The sequence below is a fragment of the Lissotriton vulgaris genome, chromosome 7 (assembly GCF_964263255.1).
Source record: "Lissotriton vulgaris chromosome 7, aLisVul1.2, whole genome shotgun sequence".
Taxonomy (NCBI): domain Eukaryota; kingdom Metazoa; phylum Chordata; class Amphibia; order Caudata; family Salamandridae; genus Lissotriton; species Lissotriton vulgaris.
Genome location: NC_141695.1, coordinates 1,162,340,651 through 1,162,365,532, shown reverse-complemented (window position 1 = coordinate 1,162,365,532; position 24,882 = coordinate 1,162,340,651). Strand labels below are relative to the sequence as shown.

The following is a 24,882-nucleotide window of genomic DNA, read 5'->3' as shown; positions in this document are numbered from 1 at the left end:
TCCCGAACTAAGTTCCGAGTACTGGTCAAGTAGCTGTCCTAACTGCTGTTTTTGCTCTAAAGACAATCAGGGTCCCATGGATGGTCGTTCCTTCTTCCTGCTCACCACTCCCAATCTCCTGGGGTAACTCTAGTGGTGTGTGGATAGTTACATGATTGATGGATTGAACTACCTCTGTCTCTTGGGGCCCTGTGTTTTGTTCCTCCCATTTCTTTAGTGGATTAATGTGATATGTCTGCCCCACTTTGCTGGTATGTGGTACTGCTACTCTATAGGAGACTGGTGTAACTTTCTGGGTAATGGTATATGGCCCTTGCCATGTAGCCAATAACTTCTTGTCAGAAGAGGGGAGCAAAATCAGCACCTTGTCTCCCACCCTCAACTCCCTTAACTGACTTTTTCTGTCATATTGTTCTTTTTGTCTGCCCTGTGCTTTGTCCATGTTTTGATGTACGGTATCCCATAGAGTGGCTAAGGTTTCTTTAAGGGTCTGCATATATCCTAATAGCAGTTTCCCCTCATCCTCTTCCTCAGTCCACTGCTCTGCAGCCATATCCAGCAGGGTACGGGGTTTTCTCCCAAATAGTAACTCAAATGGTGAGAATCCCGTGGATTTCTGTTCATTAATTCTAATGGCAAAGAGTACTAAAGGTAACTTCCTGTCCCAATCCTTCCCTGTCTTGCTTATCAGCTTCTTAAGGATGGTCTTAATCGTTCTGTTATGCCTTTCCACTAGACTGTCGGTCTGGGGGTGATAGACTGCTGTTTGAATCTGTTGGACCCCTAAAAGGGAACATACTTCCTTTATGAGTTTCTCCATAAAAGGAGTTCCTTGGTCCGTCAACAATTCCAACGTAATCCTACTCGGGAGAAGAAAGATATCATAGCCTGAGCCACAGTTAGCGTAGTCATGCTGGTCAGAGGTATAGCCTCCGGATATCTTGTAGTGTAGTCCACTAGTACTAATATATATTGATGCCCTCTAGCTGAAGGAATTAACGGACCTACCAAGTTCATTCCTACACGCTGAAACGGAACATCAATAATGGGTAAGGGACATAGGGGCACTTTCTTATCTTTTGAGGGATTTATCAACTGGCATTTCGGGCATGTGGCACAGAACCTGGCAGTTTCTCTATACACTCCCGGCCAGTAAAATCGGCCCAATAAATATTTCAGTGTCAATTCCTGTCCGTAGTGACCCCCACCCGTCTGATTGTGTGCTAGTTGCAAAGCTTGCTCTTGAAATGCTACTGGGACCAACAACTGTTCTACCCTTCCACTCGCTCCTTCACTTGCTCGATACAGTAATCCCTGTTTTATGTAAAAATAGGGTCCTACCTTCTCTGAGTCAGTCTCCTGTACTTGATTCCAGGCATTCGTAAGGGTGCTGTCATCTTTCTGGGCTGCACGGAAACTTTGTGCAGGAGTATCTCCATGCTCTGGGGAAGAAAGTAAACATGAAGCAATAGACTGGCATGCACTGGCATACTTCTCTTTGTCCCTTCTTTTCTCATTCTTAGACTTATGTTCTCTGTCTCTCGGTTGAGCTATGTTTTCGCTAGAAAACGGAGCTTCCTGTAGCCACTCTGCTCTGGCTTCTTGCTCCGATGCTTCCATCAAAAAGTCATGAAATCGGGATAGATCTGTTCACAAGAAAATATTTTATGAGAGTCTGGGAACTACCCCCACCCTCCGGAACTGGGGATAGCCGTCTATTTCAAGTAAGACTTCTGCTAAAGGATACTCCTTAACGTCTCCGTGAACACAGGAAACCAGAACAGTTTCTCCCTCGCATAGAGAGTTCAGGGGTACTAAATCTTGCACTACTACTGTATGGTGTCATCCTGTGTCTAGTAAAGCCTCAATAGGTTTCCCATTTAATCTAATGGTTTTCTTGTATGTCTTTCTACATAAACCAGTGACCAAGACTCGCCCTCGGGACCAACCCACTTCCATTGGTTCGGAGCCATCATTGTTTAGGGGACAGTTGCATGATATATGTCTCCACTCCGCACATCTAAAGCATTGGGGTCCCATCTGAACAGGTGAGTTAGTTTTTGGGAAGGGTTTAGGTGCGGGCTTAGTGTTAGGAAAAGAGCGTTTCTCTACACTATCATTGGGAGCTCGAGGTGCAGTTTTAGGGAACACAATAGGGGCTCTCCCAGTAGGGGCCTTGAAATCTGGAGACCTATGGTAAGCACAGGCTAGTTCAATAGCAGATTGGGACGTTAACTCAGGGTGTTGTTTTAACCAGGCTCTAGTATTCGCAGGTAAAGCCTCCCGATATTGTTCCAGAAAAACTTGTTCCGTGACTTCCTCCATTGTGGCAGTATGAGGTTGAAGCCACCTATTCCCCAAGTCTCGGACCCTGTAAAACAGAGCTCGGGGATTATCACCTGTAACCCATTTCTCTTTACGGAAGCGTGCCCTATAATACTCTTGGTCACAACCTAATCTCTCTAAGATTGCCTTCTTTATCTCTGTGTAAGGAGTTACTCCAGCTGGGTTAGCGGCTTGGTATGCCGCCTGCAGTTCCCCAGAAAATAACGGTGCTACATATTCTCCCCATCTTTCTGCAGGCCAATGAGCGGTGGTAGCAACTCTTTCAAAATTAGTAAAGAAGAAATCGGGATCTTCTCCTTCTTGAAATTTCTGTAACACACAGCCTGGTATATTAGGGTGAACACGGGCCTTAGAAATTGCATCTGTAAGACGTAGAATAGCCGTATCATGTATTTTCTGGTTACTTGTTAACAGAATTGCTTGCTCTTTCATGGCCTCTTGAAATGACGCTCTTTCTTTTTGTGCATTCTTATTTTGTTGCTCAAACACTAATTGTAAATGTCTCTGACCTTCTGCCAGTTGCGTTATCATGTCTTGCACTGTCACTGGTTGTGTCATTTTGTATCAAATGACCGTATCCCACTTCTGACACCACTGTAAGCGTTCAACACAATTTTCTTAAGGGAGCTCTATCGCAAGCATCAGACAGTCAATGACAGTATCACAGTTTCAAAATACTTGGCAGCAAATAACAAAGGATGAAGGGCGCAGTCTTCGGTCTCTCTCTCCCGGTCACTCTTTCCGTAGGATAACCCGTACCGACGTTTCCCAAAAAACAAACAGAGGAACACTATTGTCACGAACTGTATACATTCTTAAAGCTGTAATACGTGCTCCCGTCACCAATAACTTGGGATTCACTGAGACTAGTGGTAGAGTTTAAAGTAGGAGGAAGAGTAGGGGTAGTGAGGAACAGGGGAAGGAAAAAACAAATGCGTTATTCCGCATGCAGCGTGTACAACTCTATTTGTGCCATAAACCCCACAGTCCTTTGCCCTCCAACCTCCTCCTCCACCGTTCTCCCCACGTCACTTGTCTGGGTCTACGGTCCCCGGTGACCGTAGCAATGGGTATCGCAGTGTCCTGTTGCTTGGAGGGACAGCAGGTTACAAGCACGGTGTTTGTTGGGGAAACCTCCCGTGAACCAGCTCTGTCGCTCCCTCGGTTCTCTTCCGCGTGGTCTTCGACAACTGGAATCTCCTCTTCTCCTCCACGTGTTCCGTCTCCCGTCGTGCAGCTCCCCATCGTAGCTTCGCCTCCTCCGCACCTCCAATCACCCGACGGCCCACACCTGAGCTAACGGCTCCCTTTTAGCTCCTGTCCGTGCCTCTCCTCTTCCTCTCCAGAGACTAGACCGCTCGATCTCCCTTTCTGGAGTGGACCACTGGACACCATCTTGGAAATCCCGGCAGCCTTGGTGACAGGATGCTCTCTATCACAAGGAGCTTCACTTCTGTTTTGTCCTTTCAGTTTGTAGCCGGACACTGCAGCAAAGTCTGCTATTGAGGACATCAGAGCTGGAATTGCGGTCTCCACTTCTTCAGATGCTATAAAGACATTATCCGCGTAGGCCGTTATCTTAACTACGTACCCTCCAAAGTCAACCCTTTTGATCTGAACATTATTTCTTAGATGGTGGAGGAAGGGTTCGATAGCTACCAAGAAGAGGGAGGGGGAGAGGGGACAGCCCTGTCTCGTGCACTGTTCCAGTTTGAATGAGGAAGAAAGGCAACCGCCCGCTCTTACCCTAGCTGAGGGGCTGGAATATAGGAACATCACCATTCGGATAAAGTCGCCTCCTAATTTAAATTTGTTTAAAGGAGCTTCCAGGTAAGTCCAATCGACCTTGTCAAAGGCCTTTTTGGCGTCCAAGGTGACTGCGACGGTCGGGGAGTCGGTCGAATTAGCCTTTTCTAATATGTGTGCAAGAATGTGTGTGTTGTCGCTGAACAGTCTGTTTTTCAGGAAGCCTACCTGCGAAGGATGCATGAGTTTGTGCAGGAATTTCTGAATCCTTTTAGCGAGTATCATAGCGTAAATTTTACAGTCAAAGTTAATTAGCGAGATAGGCCTGTAATTTTTTGGGACTGACGGGTCTTTTCCCTCTTTGGGTATAACCGCTATGATAGCCTCAGCTGGGGTGCTATTAACTTGACTGCTACTAGTGAATTCCCTTATATAGGTCCTGAAGGAGCTCAGACAGTATTGGGAAAAAGCTTTTATAAAATAAGGCGCTAAACCCGTCTGTCCCAGGGGCTTTACCGGTTTTGAGAGTTTTAATTGCGGTTTCAATTTCCTGAGCGGAAATGGGAAGGTTAAGTTCTGATTGCTCGTGTGCTGAGAGTGAGGGAAGTGTGCATGCATTTAAATACTCCTCTATTTTTGAACTTTCAAGTTCTCTGTTTTTGCTATACAGGATGTTGTAAAAATCCCTGAAGATGTCAGCAATTTTAGAGGGGTCAGAGTGGGACTACCGGACTGATCCGTTAGACTCTCAATTGCCGTTTGTTGTAGTTTAAATTTCAGGTAAGATGCAAGACTCTTCCCTGCTTTGTTGGACTCTCATAGCCTAAAGTTTCTTTGGCTCTTTAGTCAGATACCTACTCTTTAACTAACAATTTTATTATATTCATATTTTTTGTTCATCATATCATTCATAATAAGGGGATCTCTGGAGAGTACATGTCTTTTCTCTAGCGTTGATATTTTCTGCTCTAGGCGTTGCAGGTTACTAGTGGAATCTTTGTTTATGGCTGCATGTATTTTAATTATGACGCCCCTAATGGTACTCTTGAGGGCCTCCCACCTTGTGAGGTTGGAAGTTTCCCCTCTTTTTATCCATTGTGAGATACTCTTGTATAGCCTTCTCAATTGTCTGTTTGTGAACTTCTTTCTTTAATACCGCGTTATTGAGTCTCCATAAGTTTGTTTTCTTAACCTCATTCTGTAATGCTAGGGACATCGTAATACAGGAGTGGTCAGAGATTACTCTTGGTTCAATGGAAGTGTCTTCAATGTCGGGAGAAGTGTGGCCGGAAGTAAGGATGTAATCTATACATGAGTAAGTGTTGTGGGGAGGGGAAAAGAAAGTATACTCTCTATCTGTGGGATTCTGTAATTTCCATGAGTCTATTAGGTTGAAACGGGTGCAGAGGTTAATGAGGGCTTTGTGAGAGGCGTTCGGTCGATAAGGGGAACGAGAGTCCCTATCTAGCAGCGGGTCTAGGGGAAGATTAAAATCGCCATCAATAATGTGTGTTGCGTTATCCGGTATCGTATCAATGTGGTCGCACAGCTCCTTCCAGAAATCGGGGTCATCCTTGTTAGGGGCATAGAGATTGGTAACAAAAAACTCCTTGTTGTCTTTTGAAAGTTTTAATGAAACCCATCTACCTTTAGCATCTGCAGTGCATGGTAATATATCAATGTTAGATCAGGACCCTGTTTTTTTCCAACAGGGCCTCTGAGCCTACTGTCTCACTGTACGTTCTATTCTTCATTGAGTTGAACTGTGACGAATCAATTTTCGTTTCTTGGAGTAATATAATGTCACCCTTTTGTTTGTAGACATAGTCAAGAATTTTCCTCTTTTTAATCGGGTGATTGATGCCCTTTACATTCAGCGAGACAATCTTAATAGTTTTGCTCTTGTGAGCCGTGGTGCTAGGGGTAGTTAGCATTGGCATTAAATCTTATCATGCACAAAATAGATGACCATAATACCCTGATCACTTGCGGTAGTGGGTAACCAGGCCAAGAGACTGGTAATTGTAGGGCAGAGAGGAGATTAAAAACGTGGGAGAAACTGCTTGTGTTGAAGCACAAATACAAGGACCCGAGTTGGGATCTGACATTGGAGCACTGGAGCACGGAGTGCAGTTATACAAGACTAGAGTCAGTCTGATTTGCGAAAATGGAAATAATAAAAGAAACAAACAAAACGACACAAACAGGGACCCTACCTCATCCCCCCACAAGTGAAATCCTCCCCACCCACCCCAGAAGTAAACCAAAGACATGGTGCCATGGGATAAAAAAGCAACATCAACTCCCCTCCCATGGAGCTAGTAGTTTCAGCGTACATCATTTCTACTAATTCAGAAAACAGCTAGCTTTAACAGATGGAAAAAGTACACAGAACAACAGATTCAAATGTTGAACCTGAGTCACTAAACAACAATCTAACACTACGACATGCCCCCACATGTTGCAACGTATTGTGGCGAACTGCAGGTAGAAGTGTTTAACCACTGTAAGTGATCCTGAATAAGGACCTGTTGCCTGCTACCTATAAACAGGTCTAACCATGTATTAGCATCATGACTGTAATTGAAACGTGGGAATCTCGGATAGAGTTGATAAGCAACATGAGGCTGCTACAAATGCTCAAATATGGTATAAAACGAAGCAATTTAACAATGGATTGCCTATTGGCGAAAAAGAAAGCCTGACGGAAGGCCTGTTGGCAAACCCGTGGAAATAAAAAAAGCCTGTATAGGAACAGAAGGCACATGTAGAGAACATCAAGTGCCCACACTGGGGGCGCCTGACGCTGTAGTATCCTTTGATGGGGTATCTGGGCCATCGAGGAATCTCTTCAAATGCGACGTATCTGTGAATATTTGCGGAACTCCTTGTATCTAGACTCTGAATCTCGCCGGACCCACAAAGCCATACTGGTAGTTTAGGTCGCGCAGTCTTGGCCTAAGAGCAAGTAAGCCTTTCCTGGTGTCAACCGTGTCTTTGCTATAGTCTTGGGAAATAAAGATCTTGGTAGACTTTCATAGGATATGATTGTTCCTGCGCATGAAAGTCAAGATCTGCCCGACGTGCTAGTAACGAAGAGGCTTACATACAATTGGCCTAGGGCCCTTTTGGTTAGCCGTGATTCGTGCTGGGACCCTGTGAGCTCGGTCAAACTCGAGAGGGGTGCTGAAAGATAGATTAGTGGCTTGGGTGAACCAGGACTCCAAAAAAGAGACACAGGATCCCGCGGTTTCTTCAGATCCCTCTGGAATACCGAAGATGCGCAGGTTCCCCCTGCGGTTTCTGTCTTCCAAATCAGATAATCGTCGTGTTAGGGAGTCCGTGGTGGTTGATAGGCTCTGTAGAGACTTGCAAACTTTCGCTTCCGTGTCATCGAGTCGACTGATTCTGGGTTCCGTCTCAGAGAGCCTGACATTGGTGTCTCTGATATCCTGCCTTACAGCGAATATTTCTTCTTTGGTAGATTTTGCCAAATCGTGGACTTCTGCAAGCTTGAGCAAGATTGTGTCCAGTGTCGCATTTATGTCGCTCTTCCCTTTGGTCGGCGAGTCCGGATTCAGCGGGTCAGCTTTGAGCCTCTTGAGATTTTTAGCTTCTTTCTCACCCATGTTGCAATGATCAGGCAGCCTCTATGGGGTGTAGAACATAGATGGCAAGTTATGGCGCGGAGTTGTATTTACACCCACTGGTAATTGCAGCCAATTGCGTTCGAATACATCGAGGTGCACCAGTAGAATAACAATGACGGGCTTCGGTGTCTCATTGGGGCAAAGATACTAGAAGTTGTCCATGATGTCGGCCATCTTAGATCGTGTAGACTGGGACCCGTAAGCCGTTGAGGTTTTTTTATCTCCTGGTCTTCCCTGCTGGAACCCAATAATTTCAAAAGCTCTCCCTATAACATAACCTTGTCCTTGGCCAACAATTTCAAAGGGTGAGTAAAAAATTCCGGGCAACCTAGGCCCTCAAAGGACTCCCTGACATGATTAAGCCATGGATTATTCATCCCTTTATCACGTGCCTAGCAATCCTTTATGATTTCTCTTGTCAGAGAGGCCTCTGGATTTGTCCAGATTTTAACCCAGCAGTTAACGGGTTTTAGCTTTATCCTGTCTTTAATATAGGCGGCGCCCAATTCCTCATGCACAATGAAGCCCGGGGTACTTTATGGCACTTTCAGTAATCTTCTAAAAAATGTATTCTCCTCAATGTGAAGAGGCTTAGCCTCCGCAAAGCCCCAAACTTCGCTGCCATAGAGTACTTTAGCAGAACATGTTGAATTATAAAGATTCAGGATCTGATCAGGAGACCAGCGACCCAACCTGTACACATAGTTCATGATCGCCCCGTGCTTCTAATTAGGGTGCGACATTTTTCCTCCATCAAGGGTTTAAAATTAAGTCTAGAGTCGACTAGTATCCCCAAATATGAAAAAGACTGGACTTTTTCTATACAATGTGCCCCGATCGTATACCTGTATTTCTTTGAGGGCACCTTCCCTACCTCCATTATATATGATTTAGCAAGATTTGCTATCAGGTCCAAACTCTCCATAAAGTCGACAAAGACATCCAACAATGCTTGAAGGCCCCGGGGGTTCGGGCCAGCAATACTGCATCATCTGCATAAAGCAGACCCTGAACCCCCCTGGTACCTATCCTTGGCGAGTCCACTCCCAGCCCGGCCAACGCTTTCTCTAAACCATTAATGTACAGGGTGAATAGAAAGGGTGCCAATATGCAACCCTGTCTAATTACCCTTGTACAAGGGAACTGGTCAGTCATACTGCCCTCCTCGTTATACCTGACCTGGGCTACGGTGCTCGTATGCAGGGATCTCAAGATGTTAACTAGGCCGAGGTCCACTCCCAGCTCCTCCATGAGTTCCCACAATTTTTTTCGATTCACCCGGTCAAATGCCGCCGTCAAGTCCATGAAAGCCAAGTACACTGTCTCTTGGCTAGCGACAGTGTACTTGGCCCTTAGGAGGTACAGGTTGAGAAATGTGTCCGTTGTAGAGCGTCCAATCCTAAACCCGTACTGCGTATCGGTGATGATCTTATGTTCTTCTGCCCAGTCTAATAGACGGTTAAGTATGGCCCGACCGAGAACTTTCGTGGACACATCAATAAGCGAGATAGGTCGGTAACAAGACGGGCTCTCTTTTTAAAGATTGGTGCGATTATTGCTGTTGACCAGGATTCAAGCATACCCGTACTTACTGCAGCATTTATCACAATATGGGAACCCACAAATCAACTTGAGCTGAAAACAGGTCAGGAGGGACCCCGTCTGGTCCCGGCGTTTTGTTTCTTGTCAGTCCCTCCACACCCGCCTTGATTTCATTCAGCGTAAAAGTTATATGTTCTTCCCTCCCTTGCCCCTCTTTGGTTACTGAACAATCCTCCTGGATACTGAAATTGTATAGGCCATTAAAATACTTGAACCATGACTCCGCCAAGATGTGATTTGCAAAATTGGGCTTATCCCTATCTTGGAAGCATGGCTCATTGATGACCTTCCAGAATGCCGTCATATTTTTGGTTTCTGTTGCTTCCCTCAGGTTCTCCCAGGCCTGCTGTTGCAGGGAAGTTTTGCAGTGCTTAACAGCCTATTTATATAAACCTCGACACAACGTGACCCTACTTTTGTCCCTGGGGCAGGTTTTCAGTGCCAGTTTCAACTCTCTCAGGGCCTTGGAACAGGTCTGATCAAACCACCCATGTTCCGCCGAACCTTTTTTTCCAGGTTTGGCCCTGAGGAGTCTGTCATTGTGCTTTGTTACCCCTTCATAGGCCTTGACTAAATCTGCCCCTTTTACTTCCGGATTCAGGCACCTACATACCTGTTGATCTTTATCCGCCATTAATGCTTCATAAAAGGCGTCGATGTCCATCTTGGACCATCTCAGCCTTCTCCCTTGATCAACCGCTATTAGCTCCCCATTCGCACCCCTCTTATCCTGGGTTCTAGGCGTATTGGGGTCCCTCAAAACAATAACTAAGGGGTTATGATCACTGAATGCACTCAATTGTATTTCAAACCTCAAAACCTCATGTTTCAATATGTTGGAGACAAAGATAAAATCTGTAACTGAGCTGCTGCCTCTGCCTTTAAAAGTTGGGTGCCCCCGCCCAGGATTCCCTCCTTTCAATAAATCCATAGTGTGTTGGAGAGCAAAAGTTCCCAGCACCTTGAGCTCTTTTCCCTCTGTAGTGTCCTCTAATTGGGGACACTTTTACTGTGGGCAAGAAGACCAGTCACCCCGTCTATATTTCACGTTTGGACAAAGGTGACAATTAAAGTCTCCTGCGAGCACCCACTGGTACATGCGTCCCTCTTGATCAACCTCCCCCGCCAGCCTTTTTTCCAATTCTTTAAATCTAATCAGTGGGGACCCTGCTGATATCGCATTATAGAAATTCACAAAAAGTATATTCTGACCCCTCATGCATAATTTTAACCCCTGTAGAACATCAGAGTCCCAGCTCAGGTCTTCCCATGTCCCTTTAAGTTTTAAGTCCACATACGTCACCAACCCTCCCTGGGCTCTTCCCACCACCCCTTTCCGTGCGGTACAAAAAACATTTAAAATCCTTCAAGGCTAACTGGTCTCTGTTCCATTCCCAAGTCTCTTCTAGACAAATAACCTGGAAGTTTTTTATGTAGGCCAACCAGTCATTATTTATTAGTTGAGCTGAGAGCCCCGCTATATTCCAAGATATCATTTTTATAGTACCTTGGCCTATAGTGACTGTGCTGGGTAATGTCTGACCGCCTGTGAGTGGCAACTGAACTTGTGATATCTGCACTTTCTCATTTTTATGGCGGCTATCCTGGGCTCTCTCATGGTGAACAGAAGTTAGTATACTATATGGTATTACTAAGGGGCCTCCGGCTGGGTAACTGCGTGGAGCAATTGCCTCGGTAGGGCCATCCCCAAGGCAAGAGCTCCCTTCGCATCAATGTACATCTTCCAGACCCTGGCTATTTGCAAATGGTTTAGAAAAGGGGGTGGTGATGAACAGAGTGTCTGAGTTAAGCAGACCACTCTTACCCAGTCCAAAGATCAGGGCTTGATCCATCACCGTTATTTATCTCACTGCCCCATCCCAGCTTAGAACCTGGCTATATGCAAATCAGTCTGTCCCTGGCCCAGTGCATCATGGGAACAGGGCAGACTAAACTACCAATCCAATTCTTCACCAGAAAGGAGACAAGCTACCGGGGACCGGTATCTGGCATTTCAGCCTTCTTCGGCCCGGCTTGCTTGAATCCTGATGGAGCAGTGAGAAAGGGACTCATGTCTGAGTATACCCTGCCACACCTATAGTGGCCAAAAACGATTTAGAAAAGGGGGTGGTGATGAACAGGAACAGACTAATTTGCATACAGCCAGGTTCTGAAACTGGGATGGTGCAGTGAGCTAAAAAACGGTGTTGGATCTAGCCCTGATCTCTTGACTGGGTGAGAGCTTTCTGCTTAATTCAGAGACTCTGTCCCTCACCACCCCTTGTTGTAAATATTTGCAAATGGGGCATAACGATTTTTTGTAAGTGGCAAGGGCCCTGTTCCAGCACTGCCACTGTGCTCCTGCCAGTCACTCTCTCTCAGGAATCTTGTCCTAGGGTCCCGATAAAAAAAAAAACAGCGGTAGCAATTGGATGGATGAACTACTCTGCCTGCGAAAGCCGCCCCTGAATTGGGCCAAAAGATCCTGTACCAGCCCCGGGAATCTGAGATTTAAAATCACTGTATCTCCTTGAAAACACTTCCTACTATGACCTATCCAAGACACCCTTCTTGCTATTAGGATGTGCCTGTAGTGCTCAAGCTTGAATTGGGCGTTTTTACTTAGCCAGTGGGCTGCCTTATTAATTAGCATTTGGGGTGTTTCTTCACGAATTTCAGTTGAGGCAGGGACCCCTGTCAACACTAGTGTGTATGGACTGGCTGCTGGCAGGAGGTCCAAAACAGGCAAGTCCCCCGTACTCCTTGCGTACTCTCCCCCCACGGGCACGACCGGTTTCGGGCCACCTGCACCATCCCCCATGCCACCCTGTGCCTTCGTACTTCTCGGCTGACCTAGAGGTTGTGCTGTCTGCCCTTCCTTCCTTTGGGTCAGGACTCTCCCCTCCCCTCTATTTTTCCCATCTTTATCAGACCCCATAGGCGCAGCTCGTGCATTATCCGTGTGATCGGCTATCCTTTCTCTCTGCTGTGAATCCAGCTGTGATACACCCCCCACACCCTCAGTACATCGGGACACTCTATCTTGCACTTTTATAAGTTGGGGGGTGACTGTACTAGGTGAACCCCTCTTTAGTTCTAACAATAGGGTCACTTTCTCTTCGATCGCAGTAATCTTCATATGAAGCGAGGCTAATTGACTGTTGAGGAACGTATCCAACCTTAGCCATAATGCTGAATCCGCCCCATCAGCCATTTCCATCCCTCTACATTTAATGCAGTGAGAAGCACCCGCCACCTCCTGAGTGCCTTTCGTCCTACCCTCCTTTGATGACTCCTTCTTTTTCCCTTAACTATTGACCATATTGCACCCCCCCTCAACCCCCCTCGTGGGTATTTGGCTGTAACTGTTGGAACGCTTGCAGGTACACCTTCCCTGCTGGTCATATGTTTATCTAAGAGTGCCCTTCTGGACTGGGTTACCACCTCCGCAGTTTCCCTTTGTGCCTGTTCACAGGTCTCTAGTGCTTCAAGCTGCGCCCACCCTTCTTCCCCCACTCCCTCCCTGCATGATGGAGAAATATCTACATACATGGGTCGGCCCTCCTCTCCCACCTCCCTTCCGTGTTTTGCCACTAGATCTAAACTCCCCTTGGACGACGAGGCGTTTGCTATCGCGCCAATAACGGCGATCTCAATCACCCTCTGAGGCGTATTCTCACTATCTGAGGGTCTCGGGGTTACTCCCTTCGGTGTCCCTGCCTTAACTAAAGCCCCCATAGAAGATCTTTTCTGTGCCATACTCGAGTCCAAAGAGAGTCTTTTTTCAGCTGAGCGGATTTCTTGGGCCAGAGACCACTCTGCCCTAACAAAAAAGGCATCAAGTGTCCCTTTTAAGCTCCCTCCCCCATTATCTGGCTTGGTCCTCTCTTTATTCATCACAGAGGCGCTATTCAACAACCAGTCAAGGACAACCAAAAGCCACCCTCCTTGCTGCCTTCACAATGCTATATGTCCAAGTCAACAGTCCCTGCGCATACTTGCCGTTCTCTAGGACCCGGCTGATCGACCACAAGGCAAAAAGATGACAGTCATACCCATTAATCCTCACCTCCACTCTTTTGGCGACCGGTAAACACAGTAGCAGTAGAATTGTGAGATGAAACAGGCGATGTTAGGGCCCTGGCCCAGCCCTGCCTCCTCCTGGCTACGTTGGGCTTAGACGGGCCAGTCCTTGGCCTGGGCTTCGCCCGGCGCTCGCCCGCGCACGTCCCGCGGGCAGGAGAAGCTACTTGTTTAAATCCTTCTGGTGGCGTAGTGGGAGGGGCTGCCGGTGAGCGCTGAGCCCTGCTGGTTCCTGGGGCTTGTGGTCTCGATTCTTGCATCCCACTGCTGCACAGGTGAAGCGTCTCCCGCGAAGCGGGAGGCATGAACAGTTTTCAATGCGCCTGGGGCTGGAGGGAGGTACTGCCGGTGAGCGCTGAGCCCCGCTGGTTCCTGGGGCTTGTGGTCTCGGTTCTTGCAGCCCACTGCTGCACAGGTGAAGCGTCTCACGCAAAGCGGAGGCGTGAACAGTTTTCAATGCGCCTGGGGCTGGAGGGAGGGACTGCGGTGAGCGCTGAGCCCCGCTGGTTCCCGGGGCTTGTGGTCTCGGTTCTTGCAGCCCACTACTGCACAGGTGAAGCGTCTACCACAAAGCGGGAGGCGCGAACATTTTTCAATGCGCCTGGGGCTGGAGGGAGGGACTGCCAGTGAGCGCTGAGACCCGCTGGTTCCTGGGGCTTGTGGTCTCGGTTCTTGCAGGCCACTGCTGCACAGGTGAAGAATCTCCTTCATATAAGTCATTTTGTATATCGTTTTGTGTTCAAATTGAAACCAGATATTGGAGATATGATTAAGCATAATTTGATGGGATGGCAATAGTGTTCAGTGGATGAGGTTCTGAGACATGCAAAGTATTGTAGTGATGAAATTGAAGTTAAACAATGAAAGCTCAAAGAAAAGGCGATATGGGCGCAAGTGAAAGTTGCTGAACATCAAGCAGCTCAGTTAGAAAATAAAAGCACAGAAGGATACCAGTCTAAAATAAAGGGAAATCCTCGAAAACCAAAGTTGATAGAATTGAAAAAGAAATATCCATGTCATAATTGCAGCAGGTTGGGGCATTGGAAGAAAGAGTGTAAGTATCCACCAAGAGTTAATTCGGATAATACATCATTGAATCCACAGGTGCAGAGTGAGATAAGTCAGCAACCATCGCCAAAACATCAGGTAATCCACAGAGTCAGGTGCCACAACCTCCACTTCCTCACAATGTAAACCTACAAAGATACAGTACAGAGGCAGGATTCTGCGCAGGAGATCAGGTAACAAGAAACAATAGAGTGCATGTGAGTCCGCAAAATTGGCTGAAAGAGGACGGGAGTAAATCGGATGATAGTTTCTGACGGTGCCAGAGAGAAGGAGAAGAGTTCGTGCTTGGCGCTACTCTGGATGTAGATCAGTCTGGTCGATATGTGAATGGGAAAGTGAATGATGTAGATATAACTTTTCTAGTGGACACCCGTTCTACTGTCAGATCAGTGGAAATCCAAAATCTTCCTCTCTCGGGTGATCACATCCAAGTGGTAGGTGTAGCAAATCAGCAGATCAAAACGTCCTCAACAAAACCAATTGGAATTGAAATTGGAAATTTTAAAGACATGCATCGATTCGTTGTATGTGACAGGAGTCCTGTAAATCTTCTTGGAAGAGACATACTGTGCAAAATGAACTGTGCCATTTATTGCTCACCGGATGGTATAGAGCTCCAGACTCCGGATGAGGATAGTCTGTATAAAATGACAATGGCACTAATAGAAGCAGAGAAGAATAAGATGTTTCCTGTGTTTGAGTGAGAAAGGATACCAGAGGAACTGAACGAGGTAGTCAAAGATCAGGTGTGGAATTTTACAGGAGAAGATATTGGCTTGATGAAAAATGTAGATCCCGTAAAGATTTCTGTAAAAGAAGGAGTGAGTTACCCAAATATTCCTCAATACAAAATGACAGCTGAGATAATTGAGGGAATAACACCATTGATAGAGAAAATGATTGAACAAGGAACATTTAGAATAGTACAGGACCTGAGAAAGGTTAACAAAATTGTTCTTCCATGTTGTCCGATTGTGCCAAACCCAGCAGTAATTTTATACCAGATTCCACACTATGCAGAATGGTATACAGTCATTGATTTATGCAATGCGTTCTTCACTGTTCCATTACATCAGAAAACCAGCCAATTTTTGCATTCCGATTTAAAAATCGTATTCTAGCATGGTGTCGAATTCCTCAGGGGTATACTGAGAGTCCTTCGATTTTTAATCAATTATTGAAGAAATCACTAGAAGACCTAAGCCTACCTGGAGAATCAATTTTAGTCCAGTACATTGATGACCTGTTGTTGGCATCAAAAAACAAGAGATGCATGTGTTACAGATACTGTTACACTGTTAAATCATTTGGCAGATGAAGGACATAAAGTGTCACCATCAAAATTACAGTTTTGTCAAAAGGAGGTGCAATACCTGGCACACAAGATTGCAAAGGGAATTAGACAGGTTACACTTGAAAGGATCAAAATGATACAGGGAATGAAACCTCCAAAAACACAGAGACAGGTGAGAATGTTCCTTGGGATGGTCGAATATTGTCGACAATGGATTAGTGGTTTCTCACTAACAGCAAAACCTTTACAAAGATTGACAAAATCAGACATAAAAGACCCCATAACTCTGAGCAAGACAGAATTGGAAGCTTTCGAGCAGTTAAAAAAGAGTTTATGTGAAGCACCAGCTTTGGGAATACCAGATTATGAAAATGAATTTGAGCTGTATTGTAGTGAAAGGGAAGAATGCGCATTGTCAGTTCTAATACAGAGACATGGAAAACTTAGAAAACCAATTGCATATTTTTCTGTTGTTTTGGATCCCGTTGCAAAGGCATTGCCGGGATGTTTAAAAGCAGTAGCAGCTACAAGCGTGAGTAATGAACAAAGTGAAGGCATAGTGATGGGATTTCCATTGAGGGTATATGTATATGTACCTCACTCAGTGGAGATTCTCCTTACTAGGAGTAGGACACAGTATCTCACCAACAATAGGATGACCAAGTACGAAAAGACAATTTTAGGTACAGACAATGTTACAATTTCTAGGTGTGTAAATGTGAACCTGTCAACCTTATTGCCTGATGCTATAAATGTGGAGGTAAGAGATGAAGTAGATCACAAATGCTTGGATGTGAGAATATTGCACCAAACCAAGATCTGACATTAAAGCTGTACCTTTACCTGAATCAGATTATGTGTTGTTCGTGGATGGATCATGTTTAAGGACAGATGAGGGTGTATTAAGTGCTGCCTATGCTGTGTGCACAGTAGCAGATGTGTTGGAAGCATCTTGTCGGAAAGGAATCCGGTCAGCTCAGATTGTTGAATTGATTGCTTTGATTCGAGCATGTGAGTTGTTATATGACTTCGGCAGGATCCCCCATCGGAAATGCTGAATTTGTAAAAATGTTGATTGATGCCATTCAGTTACCAGTTACCAGACAAATTGGCAGTAGTCACGTGTGCTGCCCATAAGAAAGGATATGACTATATAACAAGAGGCAACAAATATGTTGACTCAATTGCAAAATATTGTGCTAAAAATCAAGCATCCATTAATCGGGATAGACAACTTGAACATGTTTCAAGTCCTTTGATGCTAACCACAATAGTAGAGACTTGGCAGGTAGTAAATCAAATCCAGGAAGAGGCCAGTGAAGAAGAGAAAGATAACTGGTTAAAGGCAGGATGTAGACAAAGAGAAGAGGATGAAATCTGGGTTTACAAAGATGAGAGACCAGTGATGCCAGATAACATGATTTCAAATATGGCCCGAATGTACCATGGTCAAGCCCATATTGGAAGAGATGCCATGATTAGGTTGTTTAGACAGACGTGGTACAATCCGAAGTTTAGGATGATTGCTGAACGTTTGTGTCAAAGGTGCCTTGTCTGTAAACAACTGAATCCAAGAAGAAAAACTGTTGTAAGTCTAGGAACCATAGGACGGGAGGAGGGTCCATTCACTAGGATGAAATTGACTTTATCGAGCTTCCAACATGTAATAGACTTAGGTATGTCCTTGTAAATATTAGTTTATTTTCACGATGGGTTGAAGCATTCCCCACAAGGAGGAATGATGGAGTAACTGTTGCCAAACTTTTGTTACGAGAGATTATACCATGTTATGGTTTTCCAGTAACACTTGAAACAGATCGTGGAAGCCATTTCCACAATGAATGAATGCAAATAATTTGTGAAGCACTGGATATTCAACAGAAATTGCATTGTGCTTATAGACCAGAAGCCTCAGGGGTGGTTGATCAAGTGAATGGAACAATAAAAAACAGAATTGCCAAGATTTGCCTGGCCACAGGACTAAAATGGCCTGACGCCCTGCCACTTGTTCTGATGACTTTAAGAAGTACTCCTGATAAAAGAACAGGATTAAGTCCACATGAGATTTTGATGGGAAGAGTAATGAGACAAGCATATGTGCCAGTTGATAAACTATTGAGCATAAATGATGATATCATACTGGATTACTTCAAAAATCTGTCTGACGTAGTATTTTCTGTGTTCCATCAGGTGGGAACTGATTCACAAACAAAAGAAAAACATCCAGCTCATGATCTAATACCTGGAGATTGAGTGCGGATAAAAGTTCACAGGAGAATAAATAATTTGGTGCCTTGATGGCAAAGGCCAAAAAAAGTAATTCTTGTTAGTACTACTGCAGTAAAATGTGCTGGACTCAAAAGATGGGTGCATGCTAGCCACACTATTCGTGTGCCAGAGCCAGGAAATCTGCAGGAGGAAAGTGAAAGCACCACTGATTCAGATACTGAAGGTGAACCAGAAAAAGATCCAGATACTGAAGCTCGACCTGTTCATCAACATCTGGAAATATCAGATGCTAGTTCTGCATCAGAAGGAGAAAACGAAAGTCTAGAAATACCAAATATTGAAGATCGACCTGTGAGTCGAGATTCGGTAGGGACAGATACCAGCAAGGACACTGAGCCAAGTGAAAAGAAAGCTGGTAATTTGGAAAACACTGAAGGACAGTCTGAAAGCTCTGAAAGCAGGAACAGAAATCTCGAAACTCACGATGAGGATGAGCTTCCGGTACCAGTTATGGAGAAGTTCCTAACAGAGTGAAAGAACTGACTGGAAACATTTTGAATTCTGAAAAGGAATCAACTCCTGTGAAAGTCATTATAAATGAGACTGTAGAAGGATCTGAGACTGAAACTGATGACAGACAGTGATGACGACACTGAATTACGGAGAAGTTCAAGAAAACAAACCTGGAAAGTAGAGCGAAGCGCTACTGAACCAGACATAAAGAAAGTGAGAAAAGGAGATAATTGGCCTAAAGAAACCGATGGATTGAGAATTAAACTGGTCAGTAAAGCAAAATTTCAAGAAGATCAAGTGAACGAAATAACCAGTCAAAAGGAATTGTTGGAAAGAAACTAGAAGTTGTACAAAGGCCAAAGAGGGTGAGAAGACCAAATCAAAAATACAAATCACTTGAACGGACTTACATGGTACTACCTCCAGTAAGAGATGTAAATAGCAGTCAAGAGAGTTTGTATAACCAAGGTGCTGAAACAGAAAGTGAATAGACTGTAACCAAAAGAAAACCTTCCAAAAATGGTTGTATTTGAAAAATTGAAAGAATTTAATAGGTGAAACAAGGTTGGGCAGAGATAAACAAAGTTAAAGAGTTTTGTAAAAAAAAAAATGGCTACTAATGAAATGACTAAATCAAAATGTTCAACTTTTAGAAAATAGTGTAGAATGTGGTTAATTTGTATTGGGATATTAATGATGTTATGGTCGATTCTTGCTATTTTTATCTCTTTTGCTCCTGACATTGAAAAATTGAAAACAAATGAGAGTCTGAAAGATAAAAATAGTGATTGAAAAGATGAGAAATTACATGTATACAGGCCTGAAATTCAAGACAATTCTGTGAGTGATTTCTCTAGAAATACTTTTTCAAAATTGTTGTCAGAATATGTGAGGACAATGGATGCCAGCGATTGTTACGTTTGTGTAAAGTTGCCTGCATCAGTGTCCGAGGGTGTGACCTATCACCATTTGCCATTGACATATGGTGTGACCTGTAGTGTTTTAATAAGTTTATTTTATAGATCTGGTAAATTAGATTATTATTATTCTGACTCAGATGATGTATGCAAAGGTTTTTGGAGAATATTTTTGGGAAACACAAGAATTGTCGCATGACTATGCATTTAAACATAATTTAACTTGTAAAATGAGAAATGAGGAAAAAGCTTTTTTGAATATGGTTGAAGAAAGGCGACAACAGTATAAAATAAGAGAAAAAGTAAAACAAACTAAATCTAATAAATGGGTATTTTCCGATGATAATATTGAGGAACATAATGTAAATGTGGCGATAAGTATTGATACCCCAATGTTGGGAAAATTATGTATTCAGAGAGACAATACTGTGCATGACAATTATTTTGTGGGAGCAAGTCAATGTGAAGACACATACATTATCAAAGGGGATGGGGATTTAAAGGTGGAAATGATCCAGTTTTCCCTGGGATATACTTTCTGTGTGGGAACAAAGCTTATTATAGATTACCGGACGATTGGTATGGTTCGTGCTATGTTGGGTTGGTTTTTCCAAAAATGTTCCATGTTTACAGAGGCACAAATGGAATTCATGAAATAGGCAAACCTTTAAGCATTCGTAAAAGAGAAAGTGTAATTGAAATAATAGTTGATGTTTTTGGGGCATTGATACCAGCAGTGGGTATATCATTTAATGCAAATAGAATAAGAAAATTGTGAAAAATTGTAGATAAATTGTCAATGCATACAGCTGGAGAATTTTTAATGGTCAATACTGAAATGTTTGCGATGAGAAGTAGGCTGATGCAAAATCGACTTGCTTTAGATATATTATTGGCCAAAGAGGGAGGAGTCTGTGGAATTTTAAAGGTCCAGCACTGCTGCACCTATATCCCGGATAAAAATCAGAACATTGAGAAATATATTACGAATATTACCCAATTACATAAATAAATAGAGCCACTAGAAGTGGTAGGTGTACTTGACAAACTTGGTAGAAGTTTAACTGCAGTTAGAAATTGGTTTTATGAAATAAGTAGATCTATAATAGGTAAAATACTAATACCAGTGACTATAATAATAATAGCAATTTTAGTTTTGAGACTTAGTTGTCAATGTATCCAAAGAAGAAATGTAAAAAGAGTTTTGAAGAAAAAGATTGAAGAGAAGCAAAACAGGGAAAGAGAAAAGGTGATATTGAAATGGAACAATATAAAGAGAGGATGTACCAAGCTACAAAGAAACTAGAGGAGACAGAGTTATAACAAGTACTAATTAAAAGAATAAGATAAGTGGGAAGTTCTAGAACAAGTATAAGAACTGTGGTAAAACCATACTCTTGAAAAGGGCCACTCTACCCAGCATGTTAAGCAGGAGTTTAGACCATCTAGTAAGCTTGGTCTTCATTTAAAGCATTTGGGACATAAGGTTGGCTTCCATGGCCATGTAAATACACAGTTATTGGAAACTAAGCTCGGTATTGGCAAGCATGATTGCCAACTCACATCTCCACTGTCTCCGTTCAGTGACACCAAGAGGAACTTGGAACAATTAAACCTGAAGGCCAGAGGCCTCCCACTACAGGTTCAGCATTTGAAATAGATGAGGTCCTGTGACAGACTGGCTAGAGAGGAACAAAAGAGCATAATTTGATCGTGTCCTTCATGCAGGCACCCAAGTCAAACCCCCACATCTGGGCATCGCATTTAGTCCCTACCTCAAATGGCTCCATTGCATGGGCAAATAAGAGGGCAACTGCCAGGCCCAGCTCTGCAGGATTCAGTCGCAGCAGAATAAATGGTCCACCTCCTGATATTACCAAGTCCCTGATATAGAGTTATCAACAGGGCTTTCGAATTATCAGGTGAGGGAAAGGAAGGGAAAGGGACAGCAGGGGAATAGAACCTAAAACAACAAAGACAATGGGTTAACACAAGAATATAATCTACGCTCATATAATTCTCTCTAAAAGACAGCATATATGTACCTGGGTGTGAGAAAGATCTTGCCGGAACACCTGATAGGGTTGGACTACGGAGCCCAGACTCCCCTGCACGAACAAGGCTGCATCACGTCTCACCAGAACCACGGACGAAGACCTATGTCTCTCCTCTCTTTCCACAGCGTGAGGCAACGGCTAGAGGAGGCGCTACAGAAAATGGACGAATAAAACCGGACGCCACACAGGAAGCGAGGTCGAAGAACGTCGAGGAGGCCGGACCTGAGACGGAACACGCGGAGGACGCCGAATCTCGGAGCCGGGAGCCGGAGCTGAACGCCGAGAGTCAAGACAGCGTTGCTGAGCGTGGAGAAGAGGCGGGGGAAACCGAAGACCGCTGGACGGAGGAGTGGTGGTGTCCCCCGGAGGAGGCTGGAGAGCGTGCCGTGACTCAGGAGAGTTACGGCGGGGCCGGTGAGTGACATTGATCCGAAGCCCGTTTGGGGAAATTGTTTGATGTTGTGGGTGGTGGGTGGTGGAGCGTAAACCTGTGGGTGGTGGGTGGAATTGACTAAGGGGAAAACCTACATGTTCACCTATGATAAAAACAGTACCAGACAGTAGCACTTGGTTGTTTATCTTGGGTTAGTTGAGATTGGTCTACGACTATTCCTCCGCTATATTTTCTTATCCTCGCCTTGTACAAATTCACTACCTACCCCTTATCCGTCACGTCCATTACCTTTATGCACAACCCTTCACCGTCCCCATTTCCGTGCACTACCTTACGGTGTAGGAGCAAGGGTTTTGAAACAACAGTCCAACTGACGGCCCTTTCTCTTTTTCCCTCTCGGTACCTCCGGTAAAACAACACCACGGAGACCCTATCGTCCCAGGAACTACACCAACTGGAAGAAGAGGGAGGAACATCGAATACCACGGCTAATCCTTTCAATACTGGAGAACTTGGTGCCGCGGGAGGAAGTGCAGAACCCGTTGTGAAACCTAAAACCTTGTTTCCTGATAATAAAAGTGCTGTTCGCCAATACATTCAGCCTCCGCGTCTGTATATCCGACCTGCCCTCCCACACTGGGTAAAACTACAGCTGAAGATATTGTGTATAGGCTTCAGCATGCACTTTATACGTTTACCTGTAACAAAAGTATTCAAATGCATTAATTCCAACCCATTCACTCCTTATGATTCTAGAAATACATGTCCAATCGTAATACCACCTACCCATAGCAGTTCAGTAGCTGACCCATAAAGAAACCTTAGAAACAAGTGAGTAAACACTGAACACCCCAGCAGTGATGGAGCAAGAGGGAAAACAAAATTTTGTATACCCCTTGTGAAGTTAATACTCCATAACACTGACAAGTACTAAAATGTGTGGTTTTGAAAATTAATCAACCTAGAGTAAACTGCATACACCAATACACGTGTGATACTAATTTAAATGTATTGCATAAGCAAATAATCTATTAATTTGTTGAGTATTGTGTAATAAAATGTACGAATATGTTATAAACTAAAAGAAAATTGCATGAATGTGCTTTTGTTTGTTTGCTTAGGGCATAAAACATGAAGATTGGCAAGTCAAATTATGCATAATTGTTGCTTAAAGCTAGGTAAATACTAACTGGGTTATCATTAGAAGGAGGGAGGTAAACAGAAAAGGCTTTATTTCGTAAATTTACATCTATTTGTGTTTGTTTTCGTGATAGTTCCTAAATTGAGGCCTAAATGGGTACACGAAATAAAAGAAAATGGAGTCTGTCGGAAAATCTGAGATAGCGACAGAAGTACACATGCGCCAGAGTCGGAGATGCAAGCTGCCTGTGACTGAACAGTGTGGGTCAAGGACAGCGTGGCCATTTTAATGGGCCTAAGCCAAAGATGACAGCGAGGAGAAAGTCCTACCCGTGAGAAAGAAGAGACAACTAACAATTCGAAGAAAGTCATACTTTACACAAAGAAACCCCAGTTACAGCAAAGTGATGATGACTTGCAGGAAATTTGAATATGATTAGGAAAAATAGAAAATGATTAGGTTATGCTCATCCGACTCCAAATTGACCAATTACAGAATTTAAGAGTTACGAATTTAGATAGATAAGTTAGTGAAAAAGGGTATAAAAAAAGGACGTTTCGGACATTGAGGAGAGCTCGCTTTCAATCTGATTTTTGCAACCCGAGATGCTGTCGGTCTGCGCAATTATTGCTTTGAGGCTCAGAGACTTAGAAAATTTCTCGTTTTGACTTTAACTTTTGAATGGGTGTGACATCCAGAGAGGGAGAGAGAGGCAGAGAGGTTTCCATTTGGGATTATTGCATTCTGTACTGATTTCTTCGTCTCTCCATTTAGCTAATATTTTTGTTGCTTATTTCCTTTCACTGTCATTTGTTAATAAATGAATGATATTGAAAATGTAATCTTTCCTTTCAGGGTTTCATTGCAAATTGAGTTTTTCCTTTTACCCTTATTAAAACATAGAGATCATGCTAGAAAACTTGAAATTTTGAGAAAAGTAAAAATTAAATAAATTAAGAATTAAACTGGTTTGATACTTCCTACAGTCAACTTTTACTAGCAGATCCGAATTTAAATAGTGGGATGATATTTGTTTTCCTTATTTGAAATAAAAGCCATGGTTCTTATAAATGAAACTGCAGTTGTAAATAATGTATAAACTATAGTTTAAGCGGGGCGTGGCCTAGCGGGCGTTGATGGCGGACGTGGCTTGCTAGAGCTCCCGCCGGCCCGAAGATTATCCTTCCTATTCTCCTGGCCCCCGGACCCGAAAAGTACACCACGTCTGGGGTGATTGTGGCGGAAGATACTGGGAACCATCCGATGCCGAGAGCGGCGCTCCGGGACCCTTAAAGGCGGCGAGGCAGGTCGGAGCAGCGGGCGGCCTAGTGCCGGCTGGACAAGCCGGGGCCTCGATTTTGGAGCACCTGATCCGGAGGGCTCGCCCGGAGGCCTGCGGCGAAGCTCCTTGGTCCGGATCAGGGACTGCCTGCTATCAGCGACCCACCGCGGAGTCCCCTGCCTCTCAGCACAGTACCGGCGGCGGAGACCTTGGCGAGGCCGGGGCATCGAGTTTGGTGGTCCCCACCCAGAGTCACCAACACCTACCCTTGGGCCGGGAGTGCAGGCGCAGCGGAGCCCCGGGAGCTGAAGGGTCAGTCGTGCGCTTAGCCCAGTCTGCTGCCTTCCCCATACCTGTGGTCGCCCGGGCAGTGGACGGAGGACCTGTGGATCGCCCTGGTGGGGCCCGTGTCTGTGCCGAGGCAGGTGTGTCGGTGGACCCGGTGTGGACCTGGCGCCGACCCCGCGGTGGGGTCCAACAAACCGTGAGACTGCTGGGGGGCACAGAGACTAGTGAGACCATTGGGGGCCCTGAGCAGGCTGCCGGGCCTGGATATCTCC

At 44.6% G+C, this 24,882-nt stretch overlaps 1 pseudogene; it reads right to left on the bottom strand.

The window, feature by feature from the left end:
• Positions 1-25: 25 nt before the first annotated feature.
• Positions 26-2,904, bottom strand: LOC147703093 (uncharacterized; annotated as a pseudogene).
• Between the last annotated feature and the right edge of the window lie 21,978 nt (positions 2,905-24,882).